Source organism: Lycium barbarum, chromosome 5 (genome assembly GCF_019175385.1).
Source record: "Lycium barbarum isolate Lr01 chromosome 5, ASM1917538v2, whole genome shotgun sequence".
NCBI classification, from domain to species: Eukaryota; Viridiplantae; Streptophyta; class Magnoliopsida; order Solanales; family Solanaceae; genus Lycium; species Lycium barbarum.
Window position 1 is genome coordinate 88434964 of NC_083341.1, and position 12784 is coordinate 88447747.

The 12784-nt window shown below is 37.2% G+C and overlaps 1 non-coding gene across 1 annotated transcript; it reads left to right on the forward strand.

Moving 5' to 3' along the window:
- The first annotated feature begins 241 nt into the window (after window positions 1-241).
- On the forward strand, window positions 242-347 carry LOC132643043 (small nucleolar RNA R71). The gene has a single exon (XR_009583498.1). It is a non-coding gene; the product is annotated as a small nucleolar RNA R71 (small nucleolar RNA).
- Window positions 348-12784: the final 12437 nt, after the last annotated feature.

The window sequence follows — 12784 nt, forward strand, 5'->3', positions numbered from 1 at the left end:
CCAATGTTTGCTGGGTATCTTGATTCTCATTTACCATATTCTGGATCATGACACTACCATGGGCACAATATCAGCATTGTTTGAGTGCCAAGCCAGATTGTGCGTAGTCAGCCTGTTAAGTATGTTGGTCACTTGTTGGTAAGATTTATCCATAAAACAACCATCAGCTGCGTTGTTTGCAATTGATTGCGTCACGGGATCCAACCCTCGGTAGAACTTCTCCATGAATATGTGCTCCGAAAAACCATGACTTGGAAATTTCTCCAAATACTCATTAAATCTCTCCCAAGCTTCATACAATTGTTCCCCTGGTCGCAGCTTGAATTCATAGATCTTGTCATAAATCTCAGCATTCTTGCTAGGAGGATACCAATTCTTGAGAAAGACTGCTACCATCTCTACCCATGTAGTAATAGAATTCCTAAGCAGCTTCTCGAGCATAAGCATCTCTAGCTAAGGAATATTTGAAAAGCCTCAGCCGAATAGCATCCTATGAAGCGTTGTTCTGGATCTGAAGAGCACATATATCCACAAAGTTCTGCAAATGATGTTGAGGGTCATTCTCGGTAGAGTTCCGAAAGTTGCCCTCAAGCTTCAATAACTGGTAGAGAGAGGAGTCAATTTTGACACTAATAGCTCCAACCCGAGGATGAACAATAGCAGATGCATAGTCCTCCTTTGCAACAAGATCAGAGAAAACGTTCTTTTGATCTGATTCATTCGTGTGATCATTCAATCAACCACCCTGGTTACCAACAAGTTGGTTTTGCTGATTCGGATTCATGTTCACCTAGTTTACAAGGAATAGCAAACAAGGTGTCACGACCCAACCCCGTGGCCATGACTAGTGCCCGAGCTGGACACTCGTATACGTACTTGTTAGATATAGTCAGACTGAAACTAAGGACAATATGGAAATTCGCAAAAACAACTAAAGGTTCATAACGTCTTATATATCAAGATAACCTATCTCCTGAGGAGTCAGAACTACTCAAAAAATAATACGATACGCAAGCCGACAAGGCTACCACTACTGACGGGAATATCCATAACAAATCATGTAGACACAGCTAAACAAAATTTATACACAACCCACACATATGTCTACAGACCTCTAAGAGTATAATAGTGAAATATGACGGGACAAGGCCCCGCCGTACCCCTGGATATATATAAGTCTATATCAAGAGATCTATACCAAAATAATCTAGGCTCCGGAACAATGGAGCTCTCCAAACAGCTGAGCAGAAGTCCTAAGCTGGAAGATCACCAAATCGACTGTCTGTACCTGCGGGCATGAAACGCAGCCCCCCGAAGAAAGGGGGTCAGTACGAGATATGTACTGAGTATATAAAACATGAAATACAATAAAGAGGATCATGACTGAAATAGAGATTATAGGACACAAGTATGACAATCAAAGATACCAATACACTTGCCTTATGAAATGTAAATCATGCATATCAATATCATATATCATACCCGACCCATTATGGGACTCGGTGAATAAGGTCATCATATACCATCCTTGGCGCCATAATCACATCATCATATCATCATATCGTCATATATATATATATATATATATATATATATACCGTATCCCAGCCGTCTTGTGAGGGACTCGGTGAACAATGCAGTGAAACTGTGCACGAGAACGTACCCCGGCCCGGGACTCGGTGAAAGATACATTGAGGCATGCACGAGCAGAGTAATGAGCAACCATATGCAAACTAAGTCATATCTGAGACTCAATAGAATAATCAAAATGAACTATCATTTGAACATCAAGACAATAGCCTTATCAAGTACCCTTCGAATGTCACTATGGATTATATCAAAATAGGACGGCTGGAATCATAGACACGTATCAAGACACAATAAAATAAGTTTTGGGAATCAAGGACATTAGCCATCCTAGTGTCTCTAAGAATAGGAGCTTCTTTGGAGTTATATGCTCGCCGTCTGTTTGTTTCATAAAGATCATGCCAAAAAAAGAAAGAAAGGATAGCTTTACATACCTTACCCGCTCCCAGCCAACCACGAGTCAGATCTTGGGCTCCCCAATCTACAACAATAATATTGATATCAAGTATTAACTATAGTACACCTATAATCCAAGGTCTAAGCTAGCACGTTACTTAACAAAAATCGGGCAGCACCTCCCCTATGTTACCCACTCCAATCCAACTTTAAACAACTTCCAATCAATGGTAACAACATTAGCAAAAATCGTACATACAAGTTGCCATATCAAATTATGTAAGAATTACGCCATAATCCCTTTTCAACTAATTCAAGACCAAAAAATATCTTTCCTCGAGTTTTAGTCCAAATCTATATAGACAAATCTTCCATCAGTTCTTTTCATACACACATGTACGTATATAACAACCTCAAGAACATCTTATTCATTTTATATACCATAATTCCCACCCATACCAACGTCCATATAACTCACAAAATAGTCTAACATACAGCCCATAAGCCAACAATAACATCAAATACAATTTACGGTATAATTTTCGTATTTCTCATCCCACAATATAACTATGACCTGGATGAATTTAAATATGCCTAGGAGAGGAGAATTATTACCTTATATGCCAAGAACTAATCTTCTTCCACCTTACTTAACTTCGAAGAAAGCCCAGAATCATCAACACGACAGAATGGAACAACGAGATCGAAGCGGTGAACGAAACCCGTAACAAAATTTAATAATGTTGCTTTCTTAATTAGCAAGGAACGTTGCATCAAGTTGCTACCACAGTTCACATCATTAATACTAAGAATTAGATGCTGCCTATGCTAATAACGTTCAGCAAAATGATTTAGAGAATTTGCTATTCTCTTCAAAGTGCCCTTTAACTATATATAAAATCCAATCTTTGACATGTTTTGCTCTTCCACTGTCCACGTGCCATTCTTGTATTCCAAGGGATATGACTCATCCATTATCTTGGATAAAATAATGCCATGTGGCAGAATTTAATGCCATTGTTGGCTTATATAATGCCATGTGGCAGCCCACCATGGACATTTATCCATGCAATCCTATTTAATACCATAATTAATTTCTTGATCTCAATTCATTTTAATACCAATTATTTTGAATACACTTCATCTACCCATTTCCATGATTATGTGCCGTAGCACTAGTCCATAGTCCCTTTTGGTACACACAAAATATTATTCTCAATCACCGTGGTCACACGTGTTAAGTCCTAAATTATTTTGGGACTTCATTCCTTGTATACACCGAGCTTTTGATTTTTATCCTTGGGTATGATCGAATTCTCCGGGCTCGGGTAAATTTGCTCATGTTGGATGATTAAATTTTCTAGTACAAAAATACGGGATGTAATAGCTTGGACCGTATTCCATTCAAATAAATTTTTAACCTCGACGAAACTTATTTTCTTCGATTGGTCTAACTTCAAATCCTTACGATACATGCGTACCATCACTTTAACCACCTATAGGCTTGGGGGGGGGATAACCTCATGTCCGTTACTAATATCATTTAACTCGCACACTTTCCAACGCATGAGAGCACGGGATGTATAATCCCAAATCTTCACTAATGTTTCTACACTAATTGTAATTAATGTGCAAACCGTGCACTATTAAAATCGGGATTAAAAAGTCCTTGAGCTTAAGTCGATCAGCTTACGAATAATCCAACGTACCAAAAATACGGGATATAACATCCCTCCCCCCTTTGGAACATTCGTCCCCGAATGTTAAACTAATCCTGCACTCCCAATACTTCCTTGAATATGCCCTTCACATGCCTCTTTTGTTGGTCGATTCTCTTCAATTTATTATAACGCATTCCAGATCTCTAAGTAACCATTCCCGTAATATTTCCTCTTTCTGTTGTTTCTTGAGGTATCAATTCCATGTCGTTGTGTTTACTCTCCTCCTTATTTCGCAGTTGGTTGACAGTTGTATTGCGAACCCTTCTGCTAAAATCTTACTCTCTCCCTGGTGCACTTAGTCAAAACTCGACTCTTTATCCTTATAGTTACTCCCTTAAGATGTATCGTTCACTTAACTTTACCTTTTAATCTTTAAATAAGATCTTATAACGCGCAGACATCCCTCGTCGATTTATTAGACTTTACAATCCTTGGAGTATTTCACGCTTCTGGTAACCTGTGGACCCTTCGCAGACTCTATTAATAAAACGAAATTTCCCTCGGTGTAACATTATTTTACTTCAATAATACATTGCTCCGCTATTACAGTCCATCTCGATCTTTAGAGTTGACTATCAAGTAGCGCTAGAGCTTCCTCATATTATAAATTTACATAGCTGCTCTGTGGTCTGTCTATTATTAACTGGTATAATTCTGAAAGAATTTTTGATTTGACCTATAAATTCACTGTCATCCAGTAACCAGCTTGTTCTGATCGTCTTGCTTAAACTATTTTGCAATTTCCCTTAATCCAACTTGTAACACTTTGGCATATTATCTCGTGTCGTTTCTTTATTTTTAATTCAAACCCTTCTATAGCCTCTTTACTCAGATTTTGCTCTTAGTTTTTCTATCACACACTATGTTGCAATCTTTACAAGAATATGCGAAGGTGCTTAAATTAGCCTAAGAAATACCTTGTGCCGTTTCACTGGTCTTCATGCTTTACCTTGCATTCTCCTCTCGTATCTTACAATCGGTATCGAGATAAATCTTCAGCTAAACTATGGCCATGTCCTATTTGCCCTCAGTACTAATTCTACCTCGATAATTTGGCTCAAACCATCTTACACCTTTCCTTGATGGATCCAAAATATCATAACCGCATTGTTATTACTGAATCCTTACTCTTCTTATCAAGTACTTACTTGGTCTCACTCTTAGCATACAAATATTTGTAGGTTGCATAACTATTCTTGTACATCTTGTATAAAATATATCCAATCTTAGTCATAGTCTTTCCTTCTCCTGGTTCATTATGCTTTACATAACGCATCCGTACTAAAACTCGCTCGTACCCTATCTCGTCATACTCCTTTCCCTTCCTTTATTCTCCCCTTTGATTTTCTCATATCCTACTGTAGGAGATTTTCTATCCCTTCCCCTTGCTACTTATAAGTCGCAATATCATTAGCGCACAACTCTATTGCCAAATCTTAGCCTCTAATCTAGTATAGCATTGCTATCCTTTAAAATATCTCTTCAGTTATTCATTACCATTCTCTTATCCTACTTCTTTTTATAAGCACCCACTTTTTAATGTCATGTCATTCAAGATATTTACAAATAATTCTCAGCACTGTCTCAAATTCCATCCTGACTTCTATCCGTTTATTGCTGGCTTTCAGATCTTACTAACTTGTTTCAGTAAGGGATATCACTTGAAGTTTAAGTATCCATATCAAATATATTGCAATGTATCCATTTTACACTTGCTTTTCTCACACCCGCTCCCCCCCCCCCCCTTTAGGGTGTACTTATACCATTATCTGTTTATATTCTGCTCTATGTCCCTATTTCTAATCTCAAATTCATCTGATCCCCTTTTTTTCCAACTCACTTGGTATACTGTACCATATCCATATCTTTTCTTTATAATCTATAATTTTGATTATCCACGTACGAAACCTTAACAAAATCATGAAGCGATATGATCCTTTCTATATATAGTACAAAATCTCATCTGACCATCTATAATCGAGTAATGAAACCCTTGTAGCAACTCATCCAAGGCCACATTCCACTTACTCCAATCAGTAGTTAATTAGTACTTATAGTCGTTCCAAATTCTCAATTAGGTAACACTTATATTCTGATGATAAGTGTCCAAAATTCTTTTATAATATTATCTTTACCCCAACCTATACATAATCAGAAAGCACACTATACAGGTAGCTTTTCCAGGTCCCTCGATACATGTCCTTCCACTCCATACTGCCCCATGATTTTATGCTACTCCTGAATAGTTAGTGTACCCCAAGTCGTTAAATGGTAGTGGACTCTTTCCTCTCCTCGTAAAGCTTAGAACCCTTTACTAGCAATAGCCACCTTCTTTAATTGCTTAATTCGTATACCCTTCTGAACCATCCAGTCGTGAAGCTAGTCATGAAGATGTACAGGGTACATGAACTCCTGGACACCGCTCTTGGACTTCAATATTTGTGTTACAACGCCCGTCTATCATAGTCCATCGCAGATTGCACCAGGGTATAGAAGTACTGTGGTCATATGAGCTTACCTTAGACCAAGTGTTTCTACTCTCATCCTTTTCTTATAGTCAATTTCAAGCCTTATCATTGGTGTCGACTTTATTGTTTCCGACTTGATAATTCCTTTATCTTAGAATTTTCTTGCACTATTGTTATAAATCCTTTGTCACGATCGTCACCTTGATTAACTCCTGCGGTAATAATTTCATAGCAATATAAATAATTCAACATGAATACATCATAGTCCCTTAACTACAACAATACAATTACTTAGTTATAACTACACCTTTAAGCTTGTAGCTATATATTTCCCTTTTATTTTACATTGGTACTCAATTAATTACGTCTATCTTGGGTGCTTCCTGTTACACCCCGTAAGAGTCCGTGCTATTTTAATTAAGACAAGAAAGAATGAGTTAAGAAAGTTCAAGGAAAGTTAATCGAGTTAGTAAGAATATCGTTATATATATATGGTTGCCTTAAGTATCCCGAGGTGACATCGTAACCTAAAGGATTTGAAATAGCGTTATGAGCGTATATGAGGTAATGTGAGTGCCCTTTTAAAGTATTTGAGATTATTAGTAATGATATAGAAGATGGATAAAAGATATGAATATATTTTTGCAATTGGAGTTTCGTCGAAGCTTCGTAAGTTCTCTAGTTACGTTTAAGGTTATTGTGATTCTCAGAACCCTTCGAGATGTGTATGGATTGTTATGTATGTATATGAGTATGTATATGTATGTATAAAAAGTTACATGAGGGTCGGAAGAGGATTTGAAGTTAAACGAATCTGAACGAAATGAATCCGAACAACTTCAGAAACATCTCGGACCAGATTTTTAGCCCATATTGTTGGAGGAATATCTCCTAGTATATGAGGAGTTTTAAGGTGTTTCAAAAGCCTAATATTAAGTTCATCGAGTCTAGTTTCTAACGAAACAAACCGCTCGTCAAAATGATATTTGGATAAGGACATATGGACGATGCAATTTGGGCTGGCAGGGCAGCAAGTTTGGACCCGACCCAAACACTAATGTTTCGGCCCATGAGGCCCATTAACGTTTAAAAATATATATAGCAAATTCATTTGAGGGCTGATAATTTTCAGCTAAGATCCTCCAAAAACATTAGAGAGAGAGAGATAGAGAGATCCTAGGCTAAGGAAGCCATTTTGATCAAAATCCGAGCCCCGAATCCCGAAGCTCATGAAGAGAAAAGCGTTGTACGTTGCGTTGCCTTCAATTTGAGCTAAATATTGGTCTTGGGGAATGAAATTTTCGTGGTTGAGCTGCTGCTAAGGTATTTATAAGATTCCTTTTATGTTATTAAAGTGTTTATTTAGAGTTTTAACGAATTAGAACGGAGAAAACAACATTATAAACTCGTTTGTTGTTTTGTTGAGATTTATGGATTAGGGGCTGTTTTAATTGAAATTGATGGAATGATTTGAATTAATATTTTGGTTGTTGTAATCATATATTATGTGATGAGAATGAAGGAATTTAAAGGTTAGAGTTGGAGTTAAAATTGTTGTGGGTTGTTGTAAGGATTATAGAGATAATAATGTGGTTTAGTTGCATATGAATAGATGATGTGGTGTCGTGTGGCTGCTGTTGTATTTTCCTGAAATTTGCTGAAAAGATTGCATGAAATAAGGTATAAGAAGTGCATATGGGCTGCTTGGTGTATTGTAAGTGTTCGTTAGAATTTCGGGCATCGTTATGTTATAGTTGGGGGCTGTTTTGATATGTTGTTGTTCTTGTTGAAATAAAAGAATTGAAGATATGGTTGTGTCCATATGTTATTGTTGGTATTTCTGTGTCAACAGGAGAGCAATTGAAATTCGGATAGGCGAATATATAGGGAAAATGCTGCCGAAATTTCTGTAGACAAGTACCAGTTAGAATTGGATTTCTAAGTACTTGTAGCTAATATTTGGTAATTGATAATATTATTGTAGATATTGGAGAGCCCGAGACTTGAGTCGGGATTTGGTTAGCGAGCGATTGAGGTATGTAACGCCTACCTTTCTTTCTTTTGGCATGCCCTTTTTGGAATGAACAAATAACGTATAAGTATGCTCCTAAAGAAAATCCTATTCTTAGAGCCACTAGGATGACTAACATCTTTGACTTCCATAAGATATTCCATATGGCTAGATACATATTTTATGATGTTCAAAGATCCTATTTGTTATGTTCCGAATGTTGTTCGAAAGAAAGAAAAACGAGAAGACTAAGGCCTTTGATGAATATTTCGACATGAAAATATGGTCTTAAAGTCCCCATTTGATTTGATCCATAATGTTATCCGCAAGTTTCCTAGTATGATTATGTGATCCGTAATGATGTCCGAAAAACATTTGATATGGCTAAAGTTTTGGATACATATATTTTGATACATACATATGATCTTAAAGGCTCCATTTGATTTGCTCCATAGTAATGGTTGAAAGTTCCCCTAATATGAATGTCACTTGAAATTCGGAAAAGAGTTTCTGAAATGCTTTTAGAAAGTTCTGTACTTCAAAAGTTTGTAACTTTCGTATACTAACTCCGATTGACCCGAAACTGATTTCTGAGCCGTCGGATGCAGTAAATATATTTGTTCATCGAGTTTTGAATTTTTTTTTTATTTTTTTTATTATGCATATGGTTTCCGCACTACTCTCCTCGTGCCTACTACTATGATATCGTTCGCCGGATCCCGGGCCGGTTTTGTGATAGTGCGCACCATGTATATTCGGCAGTATGATGTGTTACGGTTCCCGAGTTCCTCGTCATAGGGCCGGGTACCGCTTATATACGGCGTTATGATGTGATATGGCATATGATATGTTTTGATGTTGTGATATGATATGATGATATGATATGTTCGGGGATTGTACGGAGATTTGAAACCTTCTGGAGTATGATGTGTTGTGGCGCCAGCGTCGGAGTGGCGAACACGTTCCTGAGCCTTATGCATGATTTTTATTTGCATTACTTATGTTTTTAAAACAGGTTTGATATACTGGTTCTGTAACCGCTTTCCATACTCTTTATTTCAGTTCTGATTTGGATTACTGTACCTCATGCTTTACATACTCAGTACATATTTCGTACTGACCCCCTTTCTTCGGGGGTTGCGTTTCATGCCCGCAGGTACAGACATTCGTTTTGGTGATCCTCCAGTATAGGATACATATTCTGCCACTTGGAGTACTCCTTTTGATCCGGAGCTCATATTTTGGTACATATCTTCTGTTATACACGTTCTGTATATGTATGGCTGTTTGGGTACGGCGGGGCCCTGTCCCGTCATATGTTTCTATTATGTTTTGTAGAGGCCTGTAGTCCTATGTGTGGGTCATGGGTCATGTTTGTTCGTTTCTGTTTATGATCTGTGCCTTAAGCGGTCCCGGTTGCTGTTATGGCCAAAACGGCCCATATGTTTGTATATGTTTGTAAATCTGGGCGATGTGTATTCCGCCAGCCTACCAGATTTGATATGATATTTCTGTACGGGAAACCGCTTAAGATGACATTTTTTCTTAGTATCTGTTTGAAATAAATTATATTAAGTCTGAATAAATCTTTGATATGTCGATTTGGTACGTAAGTCAGTTTGGGTGTCCAAATAGGACACTAGTCACGGCCCACGGGGCTGGGTCGTGACACTTCCTTTAATATTCCCTTACCATTTCCTCAGTCTATGTCTATCTTTTATTCTGTACACGAGGAATCTCATGCTACCTCTATACCTTCAGAAAACACTACTTCTGCATAATCCCTTTCTCATTTTCAAAACGTATTCTGTTCATCCCTATTTGTTCTTATCATCCTAATCCTTTTTCTGGCACTCATTCTACCTCGTTGCTCATCTTTATATAGTTTGGTCTTTCACAATTCCATCACTTATATTACTCGTGTTCTCTGCTATATATGTCGTAACCTATTACTGCACTGTTATCTTGCTCGCTTCCTTCTTATTTCCTTCTTTCAATTAACTCCTTGTTTTCTCGTGCTCACTATCATTTCCGTTATCACATAATCTGTATTCTGAACTTTCCCTATAAAAGAACTTTATAAGTCTTTCTTATTCGTTCTATACTTTATAAGTCTTTCTTATAAGTTGATACCTTGCATACCATATCTAACATATACCCTGCTTACCGTTACTTATCTTTTTACTGATTTCTTTAGCTCCTCCTGTTCACACTTTATGATTGAACTTATCATCAATATATACATCCAATCCACTTTCTTACTATACTCACAATAACTTACCTTGATGATGGCCAGTTTGCCATTCTGTATATACAAATTTTGATAACGTAACCTCGATGAAATGTCTTGCCTCTGTAACTCCCAGTAGCATCATTTACCTACTCTTGTCGACACCACTCTCTTGCTGAAATCAAAGGTCAGTATATAAGGGATATCATTTCCTATATCTTGGCTCTATCGCACGATCTAGAGTAAGAAGGAAAAGTAACATCTTAAATGTCCTGTAGCTTCCTGTTTATAGATGTGGTGCACAACACATCGATAAACAAGACTCTACTAGACACGGTCTGTAGACACTCCGAGGATGAACTGCTCTGATACCACTTTTGTCACGACCCAACCCCGTGGCCATGACTAGTGCCCGAGCTGGACACTCGTATACGTACTTGTTAGATATATTCAGACTGAAACTAAGGACAATATAGAAATTCGCAAAAATAACTAAAGGTTCATAACGTCTTATATATCAAGATAACCTGTCTCCTGAGGAGTCACAACTACTCAAAACGTAATACGATACGCGAGCCGACAAGGCTGCCACTAATGACGGGAATATCCATAAAAATCATATAGACACAGCTGAACAAAACTTATATACAACCCACACATATGTCTACAGACCTCTAAGAGTATAATAGTGAAATATGACGGGACAAGGCCCCGCCGTACCCCTGGATATATATAAGTCTATATCAAGAGACCTATACCAAAATAATCTAGGCTCCGGAATAATGGAGCTCTCCTAATAGCTGAGCAGAAGTCCTAAGCTGGAGGATCACCAAACCGACTGTCTGTACCTGCGGGCATGAAACGCAGCCCCCCGAAGAAAGAGGGTCAGTACAATCAGCTTACGAATAATCCAACGTACCAAAAATACGGGATATAACACAAGGTGTGATGGAATAAGAAAAAGACTTCAATACAAGCAGACACTATTTAATAATTTCAAAACCGTATTCTCCAGCAACGGCGCCAAAATTTGATATGCTCAAATTACACCTTTTATTAGCGTAAAGTGGACGATGTCAAATATAGTAACCCAACAAGGTTGGGATCGAATCCCACAGGGAATATGGTGTGAAAATGTTACTAAACTCATAGAATGCTTAATTTAGGTCTAATGTCTTAGTCCGATGATTTTGGTAAAAGTTAGTTATTTGTGACTAATGGCTAACTAGTTGCTTTGGATTGTAATTTATGGTAAAAGAAACCAAGGTTATGTTCCCTTTAGATAAAGTGTATGATCATGGGTAATGATCTTGATATACTTCTAATGGATCGTTATATGAATGCACTTAAACTCTATATGAATCTCTACTATTTCCCAATAAATAAAAATTATCCCTTTCTATGATTTTTCCTAATATAAGAAAGTGAATATTGAAGAATGGTTAATTATGCCAAGTAAATTCTTTTTAAACAAACCCTAACTATTTTCCCAAACAAATCCAGGTTTATGGCTTTAATCAATGTTTGCAACCATTAATTATGAATGAAGAATGAGAATAAATAAACCCTAACAATCCATTATATGTATATCAATCACAAAACACTCATCATTGGGTCCACAACCCTAGTAAGGGAATTTAGCTACTCATGACAAAGAACAAGAAACAAGAAATTGAAGAATTCATAATTGCTTACTTTTGATGAAAAGAGGAATTGATAATACTTGAATTGATGTTTTGAATCTCCAAAGTTAAGAGAGTATTTAATGTTCTAAGCCAAAAGTCAAGAAAATAATAACTGATCTGAAATAAAACCCTACATTGGGCTATTTATAGGTTTTGAAACATAAAAGTTACCGAATTTCACTTTGGTCCCCGATGACATAAAATACGGTCTGTAGTTCACATTACGGACCGTAAACTAGTTTACGCATTGGTCTTCCTTCAAAATCTGGGCAACTGCAACATCATAGATTGCAGACCGTATTTTGATTTACGGTCCGCATTCTGCTTGGTCGTATTTCAACTTGTAAGATCTCAACTTTCTACCAACTGTCTTAATGTTGAATACGCTCTGAAATACAGACCGTAAAGTGGAATACGGTCCGTGAAAGTTGTTCGTATTTTAACATCTTCTCAGCATGCCTTTCTGTTTCAGCTCATCTCTAATTATACCCAAGGAATACGGCCCGTATTTTAGAATACGGCCAATATTTTGTCATCAAGGCCAAATTCTGCACTTCAATAGTTTTCATCTCAAAATTGCTCCATTACCTGAAAACACTAAAAACACATTAAATTGCCACTAACTTTCTTAAAACAAGTAAAACTTCTCGTAAAAAGTCTTTACATGCGCCATAATTTCTCGGCAC